Source organism: Panthera uncia, chromosome D1, assembly GCF_023721935.1.
Source record: "Panthera uncia isolate 11264 chromosome D1, Puncia_PCG_1.0, whole genome shotgun sequence".
In the NCBI taxonomy this organism is placed as follows: Eukaryota; Metazoa; Chordata; class Mammalia; order Carnivora; family Felidae; genus Panthera; species Panthera uncia.
In genome coordinates this window covers 86,550,316-86,572,473 of record NC_064808.1, presented here as the reverse complement: position 1 = coordinate 86,572,473, position 22,158 = coordinate 86,550,316, and the positions used below count along the sequence as shown (strand labels likewise).

At 44.2% G+C, this 22,158-nt stretch overlaps 1 long non-coding RNA gene across 1 annotated transcript in view; it reads right to left on the bottom strand.

The window, feature by feature from the left end:
* Positions 1-15,994: 15,994 nt before the first annotated feature.
* The window catches only part of LOC125939039 (uncharacterized), a 31,794-nt gene continuing 25,630 nt past the window's right edge, over positions 15,995-22,158 (bottom strand). Inside the window, exon 3 of the long non-coding RNA XR_007462912.1 lies at positions 15,995-17,727. This is a non-coding gene — a long non-coding RNA (uncharacterized LOC125939039). The remainder of the gene's footprint in view (positions 17,728-22,158) is intronic.

Genomic DNA, 22,158 nt, shown 5'->3' with positions numbered 1-22,158 from the left:
AGGCTAATAGGAGCTCAAATTTGGGGTCTACAACTTCTAACAGTGCAACTTTATGTTCAGCTACAAACTTTATGAAGCTCAGCTCCCTCCTTGATAAAATGGACTTAATAATAACTTACAGGATTTTTTGGTTAAGATTTAAATAAGATAATATACATAATATCTATTGAACCAGTGTCTGGTTCAAAATAAACAATAATTTTTTTTCAGGTTCCAAAATTTAAAAATTACACTCCAAAACAGACTGAGAACTCAGGTATCCTCAACCCTCTAAGTCTACTCTCCATCAAAAAATACTTATCACAGCAAGCAATGTTGAAAAAGCACTTAATACAAATGAATATCTAGGCCATAGATTAAGAAATACATAGGTGGCTTATGGATTTAAAAATACGTGTTTATTAACTGTGCCAGGACAATAGGATGAGAAAAAATCTTTACTTATTTACTTAAGTAAACTCTGTGCCCCACCTGGGCTCAAATTCCCATTCCCAAGATCAAGAGTCACCTGCTCTATGAACTGAGGCAGCTAGGCACCCCAAAATAAGAAAAATCTTTTAAGAAATAGTGCTGGGACAATGAGCTATACATATGCAAAAGAAAGAAATTGGACCCCTTTCTTTACATTATGCACAAAAGTAGCTCAAAGTAGATCATAGACCTAAATGTAATAACTAAAACTATAAAGCTCTTACAAGAAAACATAGGAGTAAATCTTCACAACCTCGAGAAACAAAAGAAAAAAATAGATATATCGGCCTATCATAATGAAAAGTGTTTGTGCTGCAAACTACAACATCTGAAAAGTAACAGACAACCCATGTTAAGGGAGAAAATATTTGCAACATATATAACTGATAAAGAACTTGTATTCAGACGATATAGAACTCTTATAACTCAGTAGTTAAAAGACAACCCAATTTAAAAAAAATTGGCCAAGTTTTAAACAGACATTTCTCCAAATACAAATGGCCAATAAGAAGGTGAAAAAATGTTCAAGATCATTAATCATTAAGAAACTCAAATCAGGACACCTGGGAGGCCCAGTCGGTTAAACGTCCGACTTTGGCTCAGGTCATGATCTCTTGGTTCGTGGGTTCGAGCCCCACATCCGGCTCTGTGCTGACAGCTCAGAGCCTGGAACCTGCTTCAGATTCTGTGTGTGTGTCTCTCTCTGTCCCTCCCCTACTTGTGTGTGCGCTCTCCCTCTCTCTCTCTCTCTCTCTCTCTCTCTCTCTCTCTCTCTCCCTCTCTCAAAAATAAACATTAAAAATATTTTAAAGAAAATCAAATCAAAACCACAACAAGGTACTATTTCACATTCGCTAGGACAGCTATCAGAAAAACAGACAAGAACAAGTGTCAGAGAGGCTACCTAGAAATTGACACCCTTGTACTTTGCTGGTGGGAATGTAAAATGTTGCAGCCACCTTAGAACATGGTTTGTCAGTTCCATGAGAGTTACCATACAAGCCAGCAATTCCACTCCTACCTATAAACCCAAGAGCAATGGAAACATACCTTGGCACAAAAATATATGCATGAATGTTCATAGCTGCATTGTTTATAACAGACATAAAGTGAAGACAACTTAACTGTCTATCAAATGATGGGTAAATAAAATGTAGCATATCCATATAATGGAAAACTCTGCAGTGACGAAAAAGAATCAAGTACTAATAAATGCTACAACATGGATAACTCTTGAAAGGAGTCAAAGAAGCCAGTCACAAAAGGCCACATATTGTAAGACTGCCTTTACAAGAGAAGGCCAGAATGGGCAAAGTTCTAGACAAAAGTTGCACCACTAGTGCAGAAGGGTGGGAGGGATGAGGAGAATGTGACTGACTGCTAATGGGTATGGGATTTCCTTTAGGAGAAACAAAAATGTTCTAGAATTAAATTGTGGGGAATGTATTTTAAAACCTTAAATTGTTTTTTTTTTTTTAATGGGTGAATTGCATAGTGTATGAATTATATCCCAATAAAGTTCATCTCAAAACTTTCTAAAAAAACAAACAAAAAAAAACCTCTGCTTTTCCAGAGGTGAAGTCAAGACAAATAAAAGAGAAAAAGAATTTCCTATCATCCAGTAAAGCCTGCCCAGTGGAGTCAATGAACATCATCTCAAGACCATTTGCTTAGCCAAAGTTCAGTGGAAAAACATCTAACATTTCCATGACCTTCTTTTCTAAACTTCCTAAGTGGCTCAGAGAGAGGCTGCCCGGGGAAACTCCAAATGGAACCTAAAAATATTATCTCCTGGCTTTATAAACATCAGGAACGCTAATGAAGTGAGGAGCAGCAGACCTAACGAATGGAACATTTCATTCAGGTTGGGAGGCCCGAGCAGAGTCTAAACTCATCTCCGAAGGCGGTCAGGAAGGCCCAGATCAGGGCCAGGGAGGTGAAAATCAACACAGGGTGAAGAAGGAAAGAATAACAGTGAGGGAGGATACATAAAGCAGAGCAAGAGTGGCCACTATTCTAAACATCAGTAAAACAACCCCCGTTCACATCAAACTGTCCATCCTCATTCCGCTGACCAAGTTTGGACAAGTGAGTGCTGTTCAACGCAAACACACTGTTTCTTCACTTTCACGTCACTTGCAAAGAGGCCACAGGAGGAACCAGGTCACCTTGGTGTCTCCTCACTCTGGTATACAGCAAGAATATTCTCCTTAGAATTCCCACACTCCCGGCGCTCCTTTGACTGCCCAGCGTGGTCACGTCTGTCTTAGCCTCCCATCAAGGTTATGCTGATGCTCCTTGAGCATAAGTGTACCACCCTACTTTGTGTGCCCAATACCTCATGCAGAATAAGGGCTTGGCAAATATGTGTTGATTGATAGAGACAGAATAAAAGTTCTCTAATGTAACCAAGACCCTAAACCGCTCAAAAACCTTGAATTACCTCTGGTCCAATTGAGGACCAAGATGCCAACCACCCCACCAGGAGCTATGATGAGCTTGGACAACCAGGATACAGACATTCATCACATCCTCTGCTCTATGGTAGGTACTGGGGCTAAGCACTGAGGAGATGGAAATAAATGGTAAATTCCCTCGGCCTTACAGGGAGAGACACTGAATACAAAGAGCCTTATGGAACAATCTTTGGATTTTGTCTGAAAGGCTTGGGGGGTTATTTGTTTGTTTGTTTTGTTTTGTTTTTTTAATTTAGTAACTTCTTAACTGATTTTAAAATCCTGGGTAGTTTTCACGATCTTCCTGACAGAGGAATCTCATAACCCTGTTTTACTTATCCAACAGACCTTAACTGAGTGCCTGTGACAATTCAGGCACTCTACTAGGTACTAGGAACAGGACAAGGACAAAAGCCTACACTCAAGGTGCATATAGACTAACAGGAAAGGCAAAAACCAGTGATCGCAATACAGTCGGGTAATCTCTACAATTCAGGTACTCACCACCGTTGGGGGAATGCAACCGGGGCCTGAACTAAGAGATTGACAATGATGACGATGATAATAATAATAATAACAATAATCCTTATAAATTTAGAAGATAAGATTGACAGGACTTGTACCCAACTTAATATTAGGATATAGTGGTCATCAGCTGTTTTGGTATCCCTATAGTTTTCCCCTCTTCTTCCGGTACAGGACCCCTCCCACTTCCCTTCTAGAAAACACAAGACAGGAGCTAAGAGAGAAGGAGGAGAAGGAGAAAGAAAGAGAAAGAGGAGGGCAAAGGACTTGACAAGATCATTGATTCCATAGGGTTCCCCAGACTGGCTCTTCTGGACTTCTCAGTTCTGTAAATCAAGAAATTCCCTCTTAAATTTAAGCTAGTTGAGCCAGATTTCTGCCACGGGCAAACCAAAAGACCCTTAAACAACACAAGGGTCCCAGAAAGGAGGGTGTCAATAATAGCTAGTTTTCAAGGCTGGTGATTGGTAGATCACTTGGTCAGACAGGACGAAGGGTGCAGGTTAGGTTACAGAGGCAGGACAGAAAGCGATGAACTCAGGTGGATAACTGTGTGATATCCAGGTGAACTATTCATAGGAAAAAATATCCAGAGAATAGACTTTAACGGTAACCATTAACTTATGAAACCAAAGTGCCCTTTCCCCCGAAGTATTCTTTAACTGACACATCTTCTTTAAAGCGATGTATTATTTTTATAATAATTACTGCAAAGAAAATAAGCAGGGCATATATGCTCATGGCGAAATAGTAGCACACACCAGGAAGAGGGAAATGATTATGTGTTTTAAAGCAACCCAAACTGCACACAGCCTCGCTTGCTTTCCTCTTGCTTTTCACTTTGGTTAGAGGGAGGGAAGAATGATTAATTTCCATCTGCCCACCTGCCATAGATATTGGCAAATTGGGTAGCGTAAAGATTACGTAAGTGACTGATAGCAATGGGAAAAGATTCAGAATTACATTTCAAACCTTCTGCCCTTTGCCCCCAAATCTTATTCGGTGAGTTCTCCTAAGGGCATGCTTCGCTGCATCCCCTTTTTGCTTCACTCATTGAAGAAACTCTAAAAGATTATTCTCAAAGTCAATAGCTTTATTTTCATGCCTGACCTGCTCTTTCCCACTTGATTGCTTCCTAAAACATTCCCTTGAGGGGCGCCTGGGTGGCTCAGTCAGTTAAGCGTCTGACTTCAGCTAAGGTCATGATCTCACAGTCTGTGGGTTTGAGCCCCGCGTCGGGCTGTGTGCTGGCAGCTCAGAGCCTGGAACCTGCTTCGGATTCTGTGTCTCCCTTTCTCTCTCTGCCCCTCCCCCGCTCATGCTCTGTCTCTCTCGCTCTCAAAAATGAATAAATGTTTAAAAAAATTTTTAAAAAAAATCCCTTCAAGTTCCCTTAAAAGGTTTCAAAATTTTTGTCTTACATTATAGAAGTGGAAGGATAATAAAAAAATTACTCAACCTACTTCAGAAATAACCTGAAAGATATTTGAGAAGATAGGCAATTCACAAACTCCTGGAATAATGGATTTCAGAGTTAAATTTCACCATAGTTCATCTAAATCCCTGTTTTCCCATTTTTTCCCCATTTTTTCCCCTCAGTCTCCAGCGGATCTGAAGGGATCCTGGTAACTCCCTGATAATACTTTACAAAGAAGAGTGAAGTCCTCATAGTTTTTAATCTTAATTGATTTTATACTCAGTTCCAACTCACTGCTTACCTGAAGCCCGATTTCTATGAAAGGCAGTGAAAAATTTGAAGAGGAAAAGTAATTCAAGCAAGGGAAGAGGAGTGTTCCCTTGATATAGCACTTGATGGCACAGCACCAGTAAGGTTGAAAATGTCCTAATTGTGGAAACCACCCTAAGTGGTACAGGAAAGCAGTTTTCCTTATATATTTCACAACTTACAGTTTTCAGGTGCTCTCTGATGTAAAAACAGGTAGAGAGCAAAACCGGGGTTCCTTCAATTCCACTAAAACTTGTGAGAGCAGGAAGAAATTTTGAAAAGGCAGATGGAAAAGTGATTATTTACTAAATATACATATTATATATAACATATATAATATATTATATACAGAATTATATACTATATGTGGAATAGAATATATAATTATATATTATATATTTTCATATATTATATATTGTATATGGAATTTCCCTCCTCTGTAGCCCAGTCAGTAGGGCTGGGAGAGGCAGGCAGCCCCGGGGGAAATGTGGATAAATACACTGAGGCCAGAAGCCCCATCTCTGAGCCCCTCACCCCTGCCTGCTCCAAATTCTGCTTAGAGACATTTCCATTCCATTCTTTTCCAAGGCTCCCCCTCTCCCGTCTCCAGAGCAGCAGCCCCGAATCACATTGAGTTGAAAATAAAGAAATGCTTTTCCTAAAGAATTCGCACACAAATAATCTCATTACCCCAGCGCTTGGGTTTATACAGCAGACGTCTTCTGCCAGGGGGAAAAAAAAGCACTCTACGCTCACTCACACGGAACAGCTGCGAGGAGAAAAATGGTATTTAATTCATTGTGAAATATTCAACAATGGCTACACTGCACTTTTAAAAGCCTTTTGATAGTAAAACCCACAGAGAACAGCCCATCCTGTGTGCTGAAAAGCAGCTTCCCCACAATTAGTCCCTCTATTCAGAGGTCTGAGAAGTCTGTGTAAACTTCAGCACGTGCTGTGTTCACTGTGGATAGCTTCAAGGGTATAACCTTTCACAAACTTCTTAGGGTTTAGTCTTGCTCAGCGACTCTGTCTGCTCCAAACGCTAGTTGGTGGAGAAGGAGAAAGGGGGCGAAGGGAGTGTGATGCTTAGGTGACAGACCCTAAGTGAATGCCCAGCAGAGGAAAACACATTCTCCCAAGAGGGCTCGCAGATGACCGTGCTCCTTCGTGCCCAATGTCAGACTAAAAGGAACCAGAGAGTAGGTCCGGAAAGATAGGCTACCCAGGCTCACCGTCTCTATTCAGCCCCAAGATTTTCACGGGTCTCTGGTTTGTGGAAAAACTAGGAAACTTACATTCTCTTATCCCATAGGGCAGGCATTAGGCAACAGTGAGGTCCTAAGTAACATTTTGGGGGCAGGCCAAGTTTGCCTCATGGGTTCAGAGCATGGGCTTTGGGGTAGGATCCCAGTTGAAATGACCCTCTCCCCACCTCCCAGAGTTACAGCTAGACTTCTTTGGGGAAGCAAAGTTACCTCTCCAGGCCTCATTCATCTCACCCACAAAATGGGTCATAAGATCACCTTCACAAGAAAGTTTGAAGAGTGAAATCACCACATATGTGCAATTCTTAGCATACAGAAAGTATTTAATGAGTGGCAATTAGTCATCCTCTCAATCTGTTCTAGAAAGAAGGCAGGCCTTCTCTTGCACAATAAGAATATTTAAAATTAAACAAGAATGGGATATGGACTATTTTTTACTCTATATTCTTAATTCTTTTAATTAATCAGGAGAGAAGTCACAGGAAATAGAGACAGGCACAGCTATCTAACTGGAAATTCTGAGGGAGCTGAACCATGCTGGGGGGAAAAAAATAAAAAAATAAAAAATAAGAGTCAAAGGAATTTTGCATTACGATAGGTTGCCTTTGTTGTTCAGGAACTTTAACCTCAGATTTTCAAAGCACAAAGTACTGATGAAATGCCTGAATATTTCAGGTATGGCTGAAGCAGACACAACTTTTCTGTTCTTTCCAGTCTTTACTCAACTGTCCACGAACAGGGCCGCAGGCATGTCAGCCACTTTCATTATAAAACCCAACATTCAACTTATCAACGCGATGTAAGCTCTAAGCTCTGTTCAGTTAAGAACATCCACCTATACTGACCAAAGAAGAAAATGCTGAGATGTCACTGGGCCGTTCAAAGTAGCCGACCCAGGGTGGGGTAATCTCTCTCCCTAGATGGAAGACTTCTGAAAATTGTCTCCACTTGGCCAAGCCAGTTTGTGGGTGCGGATATAACAGCCAATGGTTCCACAAGAGGCCAAAGGTCAGAAATGAGGGCTGAGACCCTGAAGGATGCCCAGAGTGGGAGGCGGTTGGCTGGGAATATGCAGCTTCTGGAGTTTTGTGGGCCATCATTGTTTCTGTCCACGTTGCTGGTGGGGGTGTCAGCTCTGGACTCCCGCCCCCTCCAGAGGCAGTGTTTCCACGGCTCACTTTCCACCCCCCAGAGGATAGCGGTGCTGGTCTGTCACCAGAGACAAGTCTGTGAGAAGCAGATCACCGGATGACTCTCCTGCGGCACTCGGAAGTGGCCTGGAGTGCTCTGCCCCTCCCCCATCTCCACCTCACAGGAGAGAGGCCACAAATCCATAACCTTCATGGACATTTGAAGAGATATTTTATTTTATTTTATTTTATTTTATTTTATTTTATTTATTTTATTTACTTTGAGAGAGTGGGAGACAGAGTGCAAGCGGGGAAGGGACACAGAGAGAGAATCCCAAGCAGGCTCCACCCTCAGCTCGGAGCCTGATGCGGGGCTCGATCCCACGACCCTGAGATCATGACCTAAGCCGAAATCAAGTCAGACGCTTAACCGACTGAGTCACCTGGGCAGCCCTGAAGAGATCATTCTAAAAGAGCATGAAATGAAAGGGGGTGTTGGAAAAGAAAAAGGAGAGATGTGGCTGGACTTCAGCCAAGACTTCAATGCCCAGTGTCTCTGACACAATGGGATAGACTCAGCTTCCAGATTTAAATACACTCTCTTGGGCCTGGCCAGAGTGGTGACAAAGGATTGATAGGAAGGAAGCTTCCACCACAGAATTCAGTCCAGTTCAACCAAATAGGCCTTGCATACTCTCCACATACAGCATGCTGAATGCTGTTGGGGCTACAAAAGTACCTTTTCTCTTGGACAGCAGTAGTTCTTAACTTCTTGGGGGTCTCAGATCACTTGGAGAACCAGAGGAAAGCCACAGACCCTTTGGAAAACTCCTTGCATGCAATCGCGGAGGCATCATGCCTTTCTGAGTCTCAGCCAGGTCAAGCATCCCTGCTCTATGAGAATCTGCAGGTCTGAGACTTGGCAGAAAGTTGTCAGGGTTGATTAACACGATGTATGAAGCGGGTAAGAAATCCAGAGAACAGCAAAGGTGACCAGAACCCTGCTTCTGTGGCTATTCAAATCACCCACACCTCTGTTTCTCAAGCACCACTGCATCGAGTCCAGGGAGACGTGGGAAAGAGGCAGAACAGCCTGGGGAATCAGCCCTGTTGTCTTGTTTTGTTAATGCCACCCTGCAAGGATGAGAGGTCCCACAGGTCTATTTTCTTCAGCAGCCAGAGAGTCCGAAAGAGCCACTCATTTTCACAGAGGTGGGAAGTGCATCTCACTGGGGTGTTCAGGAATGCACTGGGGGACGCACGCCCCTATTTTTATAAACCAGTGATCTGGGAGAGGGGATGGTCAACTGACTAGATTGCCACACAGGGGCAGGGTCTGAACGGAAAGCTGCCGGACCACTCACACTGGCAGCCTCTGAGAGCCGAAGGTGGCCCTATACATCAGCGGAAAGGTAATTTCTCTCACAGTGCAATTAGGACTCATGTTTGGCCTCTGACCTCTGGCCCAAGAGATATTTATGCTCTCCAGACAGAGAGCAACAGAGCGAGGGAGTGAAGGTCCAAGCTGAAGCAAGGCATTTAAGAGGGAAGGGAAGAAAGGAGGGGAGGACAGGAAGGAAGGAAGGAAGGAAGGAAGGAAGGAAGGAAGGAGGGAGGAAGGGAGGGGGGAAGGGAGGAAGAGAAAGAAGAGAGAAGGGAAGGAATGAATGGAAGGGAGGGGGCAGAAGGAGACAGGAACCTGATCAATTTACAGCAATCTATGAAATTGACTTTGGTGTTTGCCATTTCCACCTTCAGTGTGGTGTTTTGTTCCTCACCCTAATTCTGTGAGGGAGGCACTATTGTCTTACAAATGGGCAAACTGAGGCTCAGAAGGGCTCAGTGATTTGGCCCTGGGTACAGAGCTTGTAGGCAGCAGGGTCAAAACCTTGACCCCGAAAACCCTCACGCTCGTTTCTAAACGGTAACAATCCACACGTGTGCTCTGGGTAGAGCGTTAGGCTCCCCTACCTATCTCTCTATCTCCCTGACCTACCTAGAACTCCCTCCGACCTCTTGCAACACTGCATCTCAGTGCAGAATCTCTTCTGTTCCAACCGTCTCTTTCCAAAGCCAGGCCATGGGCAGATGTGCTACCACAGACTGAATGGAAGGCATTCAGGCCCAGGGAGTTCACTCCCCTCTCCTCTCCTCCCTGTCTGGATCTAGATTTAAGAACTCTCTCGTCCTCCAGCGCCCTACCTCCTGGCTCTCTCCGCCCGCGCCAGCTTCGCTGGCAGCGCGGGGGTTAACCCGCCAGCCCTGCGGAGCAATGATTTCTGTTTTATTTCAGCAGGGGAAGTGTGTGCCTGCCTGATTAGCCTGATGGTTTCCTCTTTTCCCATAACCTCCAGACCCCCATGGCCCAAGTGTTTACTCTCTGAAATAAAAAATCTGCTGGTGTTTTTCTTTTTGTGTGCTCGTGTATTTTGGGAGGATTGCAGAGGAGGGAGGCGGGGTAGGGGTTAGGGACGCGGAGGCTGGGGGAGGGAGCGAGACGCCTCCCCCTGCGGGCGGCCCTCCCCCATGGAGCCTCCTCCAGCTGTGGGCTCCAGGCTCAGACCCCTGGCCGCAGTGCAAGAAAGAAACTTATTAATGAGGGAGCTGGGTCGCCTGCTTCAGCAGCTATAAACACAGAGAACATCTGGAGAGAGAGAGAGTAAGAGTCTCTCCGCGGCCAGACACTGAGAAAAACAGGCTGTCTCTGCTCATCCAGCCCCCCACCCCTGCACGGTCCCACGCAGCCCTCTCCTCCCTGCCGGACTCCAGCTCCCACACCATTCACCCAGCCTGAGCTTTCCATTCACAGAGTGCAGCGGGGCCGGCCGAGCCAAGCGGGGGCCGACGCCAGGCGCAGCATCCACCGTCCCCAGCCACCCTCCACCCCCCACTCGAGGAGTGCCAGAAAAGGGGTCAAACTGCTTGAATCAAATAAGAACTCGGTGCCCCGGGGACCTTTTCCCAACTCGGACCAAATATTTGTGGTTTGAAAAAGTTCAGAGAACTTTTTTTTTTCCCCTCCTCCTCCCCAGCCCCCTGGGATTTTCAGTGCAATGTTGTTACATCCTAGGATTTTTGAGAAGCAATGCAGAGAGGGTAGCCAACAGAATGCTTGTATTCTGATTGTAACTCCGCGAACGGGTTCTTCTTCTGGGGGTCCTTCCTCCCCAAGCACCTACAGAGATGATTCACATCTGTGAAGACCTTTACACTGCTTACCGCCCTGGGCTGCTGAAGTCATGAGAGAGAGAGAGAGAGAGAGAGAGAGAGAGAGAGAGAGAGAGAAAGTCTCTGGGCCCTGGTGGGGGTGGAGCTTCTCTTTCTGGTCCTTACCAGGCTCCCTTCTCCCTTCACTGGTGAAAGGAGACACATAAAGGATAAAATGGGAGGGTGTCAGAAAATTGCCCTTGGGCAAGATAAGTGGGCAAGATTCATTGGATAAGGGTGGGGCATCTAGTTACTTTGGCTCATGCTGAAATCATGCTGAAATGCACAAGAAGGAAGGTAACATTTATTGACCACCTGCTATAGGTCATGGCCTTTTAAGTGTTACCCCTGTTTAAAAGGAGGAAAAGAAGCAGGGTCTGCCTTGCTTCTGGTTGCAATCAGCACACGTAGCCCACCTGTTAGAGGTGAGGTCACAAGATTCCAGGCACGTTGATGCTCTTTTTCCATTATGCCACTGCTAAACCCTGTTGTTTGGACTCAACACCCTTCCGCTTACACTCAGAAACTTCTTCCGATCAGTTCTTGTAATCTGAAGATGAGATAGCCCAGGCTCGAAAGCTGCCAAGGGGTCAAGAGGTGGGAGTAGAAAGGAGGAGGCGATGTGACGTTGGCGAGTAGGAGCAAATTGAGTCCATGGCCAGAGCGATAGCCTTCGTTTATGGAGAACAGGGTCAGGCATTTGTAGACATCTCATTACCGGAAGACCAGAATAATATAGCAAGGGTGGAGGGTCGTTTTTTTGCATATAGAGTCTCTTCCTAATGCACTACATAGGCAAGGCAGGCCCTGCTTCTTCCCTCCTGGCAACCTCTAGTCCTCTCTGGTCCTCTCAGAGATGGGATGCAGGTGGGGAGAGGGTACTTTTGCATCAAGCTTCCCTCAACCCTGTCCCCTGGATGTGACTTGTCAGGGCAGCTGGGCCCCAGCCAGAGCCTTCTGCGAATGGCCAAAACCTAAGACACGGTTAGACCTTCCTCCTTCCCAAAGGCGGCATCTATCAAGTCAGCATCTGAGAAGGTCAGAATTTTCCCCCAGAGGAATGATGCACATCACAACAGCCCAGAAACCCACATACACACACAGGATCAGAACTGCTTTTAAAGAACCAAGAAACTGAAACAGGTCCTCCAGAGAAGGAAAACACACCCCAAATGAGGAAAGACCAGATATGTGTAGCAGACAGTGTTTAAAATACTGTTCCTTAAAACCGCAGGGCCATCTGAGATAGTCGGTTGAGAGGCCAAACCTGCTATGAGAGTAAACATTTCAGAGCAAGGTGAATGTCCATTCAACAAGTGTGCCTGGCATTCTCTCAATGTTCTCAACGCTTAAAAGCCAAACTGGAGGCATGTTTCTCCTGCTGAAACTTCCCACCTGGTTGTCAATAGCCCTTTCCAAACACTGGCCGGGGTTTGATCTCTCCCAGCCGCCCCGGCCCTCCGACAAAGCCCCAGGAGAGACCAGAAACTCAGTCTCCCGGCACATCTCCCACTTGAACTTCCAAAGTTTATTTGAGAAAGACATTCTTTCGTTCTACCATTTTACTAGTGAATTTATCGCGGAAATATTAAAGAGTGAGATCCAAAGTCGCACACGCTGCCAAACATTATCTTATGAATAAGTATAATATTTCACATGGGAACCATTTCGTCTATCGTGTAAACGTACCCCCCCCATACACGCTTGAACAACGTTGCTTCGAGACAAGGGGTGAGTCTTCCCCTTCTCCGTACATCTCTGTTTCCAGTGGATGGCACTCGACCACCCAAAGTGTTCAACCAATCAGTGGGGTCACTTTATGACTCAATGATGCTCAGACATTTCTGGACATTTCGGGGCAAGGAGTGATGATAGCAAACATTCATATCGTGCTTGCTAAGTGACAGCACTGCTTTGAGCTTTACATAGATTAAGTTAGTGGTTTTCAAAGTGTGGTCTCTGCACCAGCAGCAGCTGCAGCAACAGCACCTAAGACTTTGTGAAAAATGCAAATTCTTCAGCCTTACCCTAGACTCACCGAATCAGAAACCCTGGGGATAGAACCCAACAACCTGTGTTTCAACAGGCCCTCCAGGTGATGCTGGCACTTTGAGAACCCCTGGTGTACAGGAGGAAACGGAAGTACAGAGACAAAGTAAGTTGCCTAAGCTCACCCGGTTAGGAAGAGTTGGTGTGCAAACCCAAGCAATCTGGCTCCAGAATCTGGATTCTTTACCAACATACTATATATACTTCCTCTCTCGTGAAGAATTAAGAAGTGGAAAGTATGCTGTAAATGTGAGCAGGTGACGTTTTTACCGTGTTTGATGACCAAAAGCATACCAAGGTGCATTCTACAAGAAGAAAAAGAGCGTTGTCTTACTTCTGAAATCAAGGACCGTGGTAATGACACTATAGGTTCATTCCCATAAGGGTATAAGTTGGGTATACCGTGTTCTGCAGCTACAGACGGCTTTCCAGCCCTAAGCAGTTATTTCGCAAAAGTGAACCCCAGTTACAGCATCATATCCGTAAGTTTGGCTAATTCAAGACAAATCCACCCGTGAAATGAAAAATAACTTGATAGGACATCACTCTGGAAGGGTGCTCCATAAGCATCGTATTTTCTGATATGCACTCTTGTCATTCATAATACTGACATTAAATATGGACGGGTGTTAATCAGAGGGATGGACTGTGGTCTTGTGGCCTGGGTGCTCAGTTGGGTCTCCGATGTCAGTTTTCTAGTTCCCAATGGAAAACAGGCACGGCATGGCTCCAGCTGGGCCTGGCACCACTCTGAGCTCACTGGCCCTATCCCAAAATGGTTTGCCATCTACTCCGTCCCTTCTCAACAGGGCTGCGGTTAGGAACTAGTCATAATAGTTAATGGCAGTGAAATGTCAATGAGTTCTTAGGGACAAGAAGTCAGAGACTGACAGAAAAAGTGATTCTAGCTATGATGATTGAGAGGAAGGGCTGATGTTGGGGACACAAGAGAGGACGGGAACAGAGAGGAGGCAGGGTCAGTGGGCTCCACTCCAGTCAGACTATAAACAGTAATAGACATTTCGGCCGTGTCTCGTGTAAGGGGCTCCATTGATTCACAAGGCTCCCTGACAGAGGGATGACGAAGAGCTGAGACAGAAAGGGCCATTCATTCATGCAGAACACCAGCTCGCCGTCCCCATTGGCTCTTGCGAATGGCTCCAGGCTGATAGGGAGGAGGGGGAAGAGGCGGACGGGAGGCGGAGGTAGAAATAAAAGAAAATGATGACTACAAGATTGTCATGAAGAAATGTACAGCTGCACAGGCAATTGCATGCAAATGTGGCTTCCCTTTTTAGCCGTATAGTTAATGTCCTCAGATTCATCTGTTGTGCTCTTTCATATCATATCATCTTCCCCTCCCCTTCTTGCCTTGTCTTTTTCCGGGCTCCCCTTCGTCTGCCTTCCCATTCAGCTTTCGTTTTCTCTTCCCATCCTCCTCCACTTCTCTACCAATACCTTTATTTCCTGTCTATTTCCACCCTTCTCTGTCTTCCTCAGCAGCTTCTTTTACCGTCTATTCTTCTGTCCAACCCATTCTTGACTCTCTTGGTTACTGAGTATTCCCCCCCCCCCCCCCCCCCCCCCCCCCCCCACTCCCCCCCCTTCCCCGCTCACCTGGCAGGCTCTCTCCCACTCACGGCTTCTCTTCGATTCATTCTCTCTCTTCCCTCTCCCTCCCTCACCCCCTTCCTCCTCCTCAGCCTCTGCCCCTCCTTGAATAGGAGCCACATTATTAGCAAAGGGCCTAATGTTCCTGGAGTGCCCCTCCTACTGGGTATTCCAGTCACTGACAGATGTGGAGTCCTTGGAAAAGAAGTTCATTCATCCCTTCTGCGAGCACAAAACGTGAGACAGGAGCGGGGGTGGGGAGTGGCCATGAGACGGAGGACGGGAAGGAAATTGAAGTTAAAAATAGGATAAAAGGAGATGAAAAAAAAATGTAGCGTATTTTTTTTTCTCTCTTTCTTCTTACTCAACACATCTCCAAGGAAATGTGCTGCAGCTGGAGAAATCATTGGTTGGTCCACATCTTCATTTCCCTTCTCTGTAACCCCAAATCTCCTTCCAAAGGACACCCATCACTGAGGAGGGCTGGACCACAGCCCAGAAATAATCGCTGCAGCTACTTCGTCTGGACAGCTCAAAAGGCAAAGGAGGGGCTGCAAAAGCTCAGGGTTCTTGCCAGATACTTCCATCAGAGGGAGCCTAGGGCAGAGGGAACTGCGGACCTCACATTTGCCACCAAGGCACAGCTCCCCATGGAGGCTTTCTAGTATTTTCTGAGCTGTGGTTGTTGACAACCCAGGTCCTTTTAGGACCCATCTTCCCATCCTACTAAAAAGCCACTAGTCTGGGTGAGCCCAGCTCCCTTCTTCTTGCAACAATAAAAGGGACGAAGTGGGGAAAACGACTATATCATATGGCTATGAATCCTTGCATTTTAAAGCAGCTTCGCCCTGAGAGGGTCTTCCCATGCGTCATAGACACTGTGTCATTGGCTCCGAAAAAAACCTCCTTTGCCTTTGAGGACCTTGACAAGGAAAAGAATGAAAAACCATCTTTGCTTGGGAATTTATGTAGTTCTTAGCTGGGGAAAAAAAAAAGGACCATGTCTTTTAGCTATGAAGAAGGGACATCTAATCTTGAGGCCATGGACCAGTGTGGAATAACCTCGGCTATTAATACGGCGTAACTTGCAGCAAACAGAAGCACCGTCTAGAGCAGAGAGGGTTAAGGCAAGGTAACTTTAACCTGGATTGCATTCAAAGACACAAGACTTAAGCCCAGCGGCATTGGTAAGTTTCAAGAATTATACAAATAGAGTCACAACTGTTCTGACCCTCTGCTTATACAAATGAGACCTATTTATTTAGGGGCATCTGGGTGTCTCAGGCGGTTGAGCGTCCAACTCTTGATGTCAGCTCAGGTCATGATTGAGCCCCACATCAGGCCCTGCACCTGCTTAAGATTCTCTCTCTCCCTCTCCCCCTGTTTCTCTCTCTCAAAAAATTTTTTTTATTTAAAAAGATCTATTTGTTTAGAATCAAAAAGGATGGCTTTGTTCATCTCTTAGAATTTTAAGTCCTTAAGTCTAACCTGTGAACAGGTGCAAAATCCTCCCTGTCTCCTGTTTAAATGGGTAGATAGTTACTGAGACACTTGTATTTATGCTTGGGAGAACCAAGCAGAAAGTGACAGCATAATGTCTGATGTCTGAAATCCAAGGGCAGTGCCCCAAAGAATATGACAAATATCAATGGCTATTGACTTGAGAGACTAGGGAACACAAGGATTGATTTCATTCTGCCCTAAAGAAGAGCCAGGCAACTGGAAAGCAACTCACATGCCTTCCTTCCAACTCCCACCAAGATGCTACAGCATCTTGCTTTGTGTCTTGGTATTTCTGGTCAAAGACGAAGAACGGGCAACAAAACTAACACTTGTGTTCCCTCTCCACTATTATAAAAAGTAGTATCGTTATGTGGAGTAAAGAAACATTAAACAAAAAGTTGCATTTAAGTTAGTCCCCCAGTGGCTTTCTCCCTGTGTTAGCCTCAGAATTACATATTTTTAAGTTAGTGCCCCAGTGGCTTTCTCCCTATGTTAGCCTCAGAATTACATATTTTATTTTATTATTTTTTTAAGTTTATCTGTTTCTTTTGAGAGAGAGTGTGTGAGCAGGGGAGGGGCTGAGAGAAAGAAAGAGAGAATCCCAGGCAGGCTCTGCTCTGTCAGCCCTGAGCCCAACATGGGGCTTGAACTCACAAACCATGAGATTATGACTTGAGCTGAAACCAAGAGTTGGACACTTCACCCACCGAGCCACCCAGGCACCCCCGGAATTATATATTTTCCATTTGTGAGAGTAATGAGATTTCTTAGGCTAAGAATTCATCCTGGAAGAAAATACAGATTTGAACTGGCTTTTTGGTATTTGGATACATAATCTGGTCTCATGATCCATTGAACTTAATAGCAGAACCCACCACTTCAGAATCCCCAAATCAAGGTTTACATTTTGCAGTAAAAAGAAACTAACAAAAACGCTAGCAGGTAAGCACAGACTAATGGAATTTGTGAGACACCCAGTGACTTCGGCAAAACAGAATGGGGGTAAGGACACTCAAAACCTGTCGGGTCTTTGGGAGACAAGACCCGGGGGAGAACTCTCTGGAGGAGTTTGATTCCTGATCACCAGGGGGCAGCACCATGAGCAGCAAGCCTGGGAGAGAAGAGAATGCTGGGAGGAGAGGAAGGAGGTCTGCAAAGGAGAGCTGAGAGGAGGGAGAGAGGGGGCGGACCAGAAAGAAGCCAGACGCAGGTGGGCACAGGCGAAGAGGTCGAGGACAATGCGGGAAAGAAGATGAATGAAAGAAATGATGTTTTGTAAGAAGGCCAACTGTTTATCCAGCTCTTCCTTCAGGACCACAGACCTTCTAGGCCCTTTGTCAACAATGAGGCTGCAACGGGTAACTCTCAGGAAATGCACAGTGGACAGAACTATTTACAGAATGGAGACCTGAAGCAACCCCTCTTGGGCTCATTCCTAGAGTTTCATCTTCCTGTTGTTGGAGAAGAAAGCAACTCGGAATTATGGAGAAGTCCGGGGACTTTCCACCGGAGAACAGTAGCATCTTGTCCCCACATAAGCCGCGGCAGCTGTTGTTGCTACAGAGAATGCAGCCCTCATCACACTTCACTGTCCTTCATCTCTATCCGCACCCCGAACCTCTGTTCATGCTCCTACCTGAGCCACAGTGTTCCAGACCAGTGGGAACTTCCTGAGTGGCCATCTCATCCCAGAAGGGGTAGTAAGCTCTTTGCGGGTGATAACTGGACTGGAAACCACAGGCCATTCGAGGATCTTCGTAGGAGTTGATGGGTCCCTGCCTCTGTGACCAGGAAAAAAATACGGAAATATATTAACAGGAAAATCTCTATACTCTAACCTGAATGGGACAATAACCTCCTATCAAACAACCGCATGTGAGTAGGAATCATCCATAGATGACAACAAAATAGAACCAACTGTTGATCACCCCTCCCCCCAAAACAGACACAGGGAAGAAGGGTCTCTTACTCAGACTGTGCATGCACTGCCTTTCATCCATTTCTTTAGGCATTGGACAACGACCTTTCCTATTTTTTTTAAGTTTATTTATTTATCTTGAGAGAGGGAGAGGGAGGAGAAGAGAGAGAGGGAGAGGGAATCTCAAGCAGGCTCCGTGCTACCAGCACAGAGCCCAACGCAGGGCCCGAGCTCAAGAACCAGGAGATCATGACCCTGAGCCGAAACCAAGAGTCAGACACTCAAGCCACTGAGCCACACAGATGCCCCTCCTAATTTTCAAATAAAGACCCAAGATTCACAGCAAGGCAGAATCTTGGCCATCTTTACACAATCCTGGCTTTTGAATTTTTGTGATCTTACTCTGTAAAAACACCTCGAACGGATGTTCTTACAAGACATTCCATTATCATGGAACCAGTAGGGGACAAATGCCAAGGGAAAACCAAAAAGTGGGCCTATGTAATAATAATCACTCATTTTTCAGTCAATCAGTTGTGCAGAAGTTTTGATGATAGTGACTGCCAGACTGAAATTTCCAGCTTCTCCAAGCGTATGGGGACTTGTGCCGTCCTTTCATCAGCTTTAGGAAATCCATAAAATATAGCCTCTACCCAGTACTCCTTAAAGAAGGCAAATGGGCTGTGTAGGCGGCATGTTTGGAGGTGTTTAAACCCTATTCTTTGAAGCTGCGTCTACCTGGATTCAAATCTTGGCTGTACCGCTTACTAGTGAAGGGCCGAGGCCTGTTCCCGTATCTAAATCTCAGTTTACTACTCCATTATAAGATGGGAATAATATCTACCTCATATGTAGGAAGGAGTAAATAAAATATGTGTAAGAAAATTATATATAAAACAAAATAAAATATAAAATGCATGTTGGGGCATCTGGGTGCCTCAGTTGGTTAAGCGTTCAACTCTTGGTTTTGGCTCAGGTCGTGATCTCATGGTTTGTGGGTTCCAGCCCCACATCCGTGCTGATGGCGTGGAGCCTGCCTGGGATTCTCTCTCTGCCCCTCCCCTGCTCTCTTTCTCTCTCAAAATAAATAAATTTAAAAAATTAAATATATATAATCCATGTCGTAGCCTATGTGAATCCTAATATAAGGTAGATATTATTTTACTATAACAGGCCCTTAACATTCCTGGGATTGAGCAAGAGGATTAAAAAATAAGACACAAAAGGAGAAGCAGCAGATTCATAGAAAGATTTCCTGAGGAGTCTAATCTCCACTGGCCCAACCTTTATTTTCCTTTTTCTTTTTCATTCTTTCTCTCTTCTTTCATGGTCCTTCTACCTCCATAAAAAAATCTCAGTTAAGAGAATCAAACTCTGCTAGAATTTGATGTGGTTAAATCTATCGATGTTAAGGGGCTAATTAACAAAGGCAGCTTCACAGGTGGTATTCTCATCCCTGAAGGGTAGTTTGCTAACCTCCAGTAAGATTCTCTCATTCGAGAATCTCCTATGCCCTCGTTCCCCTTGAGCTGCAGACAAAAACTCAGCACTATTCTTTTAGATTCAGCATTCACTATCTACACTCTCTTCCCATTTTTCAACTGTCCATTCACTTAAGCTCAGTAAAGACAACGAAGAGAGTATAGTGGCACAGACAAAAATGACCATTGAGGCCCAAAGGACATTTTGCGTGCGTTAATTGGGACAACATTCTCCATAATATTCAAAAAATCATTCAAAGTAGAGCTGGATGAGTAGTGGGGCTGTTCCACTTCTAACTGGGCCAATGGTGCTGAGAATGTAGTGATACCCTTGGAACTGAACAGAGTCACCTTGAGTTGTTGAGTAGCAAAGGCTAACGTCCTTGGCTTCTGTTCCCAGACCCTGATGAGAACCACTAGAATATAAATGGAGCAATGGTGTTCTGCTACCTATTTGGGTTTGGGACCAAGAAATTTAGGGAAATCATTGGCAAGAACACTCCCCTAAGCTTCAGTCAGAAAACGTTTCCTGAATTCCAGTTCAAACCACTTTGGGGACATTGTATTTTCATATAGTAAACTCTTGAGGCAACTGCCTTTGAATCCCCAAGAATAGGTAAGTCTTCAATAATCCTTTGCAGCTGAATCCATTTGAAACATATTCCCTGGACTCCCTGTGTGTTGTTAATATCTATCCCCATCTTTTGATATTTCCCCAGAGTCTTTGTCAAAATTCAATGTCAAGTACCAGAACTGTAGGAATAGGGTCTTGAGGGAGGAAATTTTGATTCTAAATTATATAAAGGAGAAATCTAAGTTGTCTAGCCCTGTTTTCTTTTGGGACAGTGTGTGTATGGTTTGCCTAAACCATTCTTGCAAGACCCTTCTAAGACAGCAGTCGATAGTACAGAGAGAATCCTTATAGATAGGTAGTGGGTAGTCTGTTATGAGCCCTGCGAAGGTAAGTAGAAACCTAAGGAGAACATTTTGTTTTTGCATTTTATATCACTTATTTCTTTTTTGCATTCATTACTCAAGTAGAGTTGACATACAATGTTATATTAGTTTCAGGTGTAGACCATAGTGACAAGACAATTCTGTACATCACACTATGCTCACCATGGTAAGCATAGCCTCCATCTGTCACCGTACAATGGTATTACAGCATTACTGAATATATTCCCTATGCTGTACTTTTTATCTCCATGGGACATATTTATTTTATAACTGGTAGTTTGTATCCTTAATCCCCTTCACCTCATTGGTCCATCCCACAAACCTCCTCCCCTCTTGCAACCATCAGCTTGTTTTCTGTATTTACGAGACTGTTTCTGTTTGTTCATTTGTTTTTTTTTTTTTTTCTTTTTAGATTCCACATGTCAGTGAAATCATATGGTATTTGTCTTTCTCTGTCTGACTTATTTCACTCAGCATAATACCCTCTAGGTCTATCTGCATTGTCACAGAAGACAAGATTTCATTCTTTTTTTTATGGCTAAGCAATATTCCTGTGTGTGTGTGTGTGTGTGTGTGTGTGTGTGTGTCTCATATCTTCTTTGTCCATTCATCTGTCCATGAACACTCGGTGTTGCTTCCATATCTTGACTACTGTAAATAATGCTTCTATAAACATAGGGGTGCATGTATCTTTTCAAATTATGGTTTTTATTTTCTTTAAGTAAATAAATACCCAGTAGCAGAATCATTGAATCGTATGGTAATTCTATTTTTAATTTTTTTGGACGAAACTCCATACCGTCTTACCCAGTGATTATGTAACACAGTTTGCATTCCTGCCAAAGTGCATGAGAACTCCTTTTTCTCCACATCCCTGCCCATGCTTGTGGTCGCTTGTGTTTTAGGTGTGAGGTGATATCTCATCGTGGTTTTGATTTGCATTTCCCTGAAGATTAGTGATATTGAGCATCCTTTTATGAGTCTGTTGGCCATTTGTATGTCTTCTCTAAACAAGTGTCTGTTCATGTCTTCTTCCCAGAAGAATCTGGATTATTTGCACTTTGTTTTTTTGGTGTTGAGTTGTATAAGTTCTTTATTATTTAGGATATTAAGCCCTTATCGGATGTACCATTTGCAAATATCTTTTCCCGTTGGATGGGTTGTCTTTTTGTTTTGTTGATGGTTTCCTTCACTGTGCAAAAGCTTTTCATTTTAGTGTAGACCCCAAAATTTATCATTGCTTTTGTTTCCCTTGCCTGAGGAAACACATCTAGAAAATGTTGCTAAAGGCTATGTCAAAGAAATTATTGCTTATGTTTTCTTCTAGGAATTTAATGGTTTTGTGTCTCACATTTGGGTTTTTAATACATTTTGAGTTTATTTTTGTGTGTGATGTAAGAACGTCCAGTTTCATTGTTTTGCATGTCACTGTCCAGTTTTCCCAGCACCATTTGTGGAAGAGACTCTCTTTCCCCCATTGGATATTTTTTCCTCTTTTGTTGTAGATTAATCGACCATGTAAGTGTGGGTTTATTTCTGGTTTCTTTACCTCCTTCCATTCATCTATATGTCTATTTTTCAGTACTGTGCCAGTACCATATGGTTTTGGTTACTACATTTTTGTAGTGTATCTCGAAATCTGGGATTATGATACCTCCAGCTTTGTTCTTTCTCAGTATTGCTTTGCCTATTCAAGGTCTTTTGTTGTTTCACACAAATTTTAGGAGAATTTGTTATAGTTATATGAAAAATGCTATTGGTATTTTTATAGGGATTACATTGAATCTCTAGATTGCTTTGGGTAATATGGACATTTTAACAATATTAATTCTTCCAATCCATGAGCATTGTGTGTC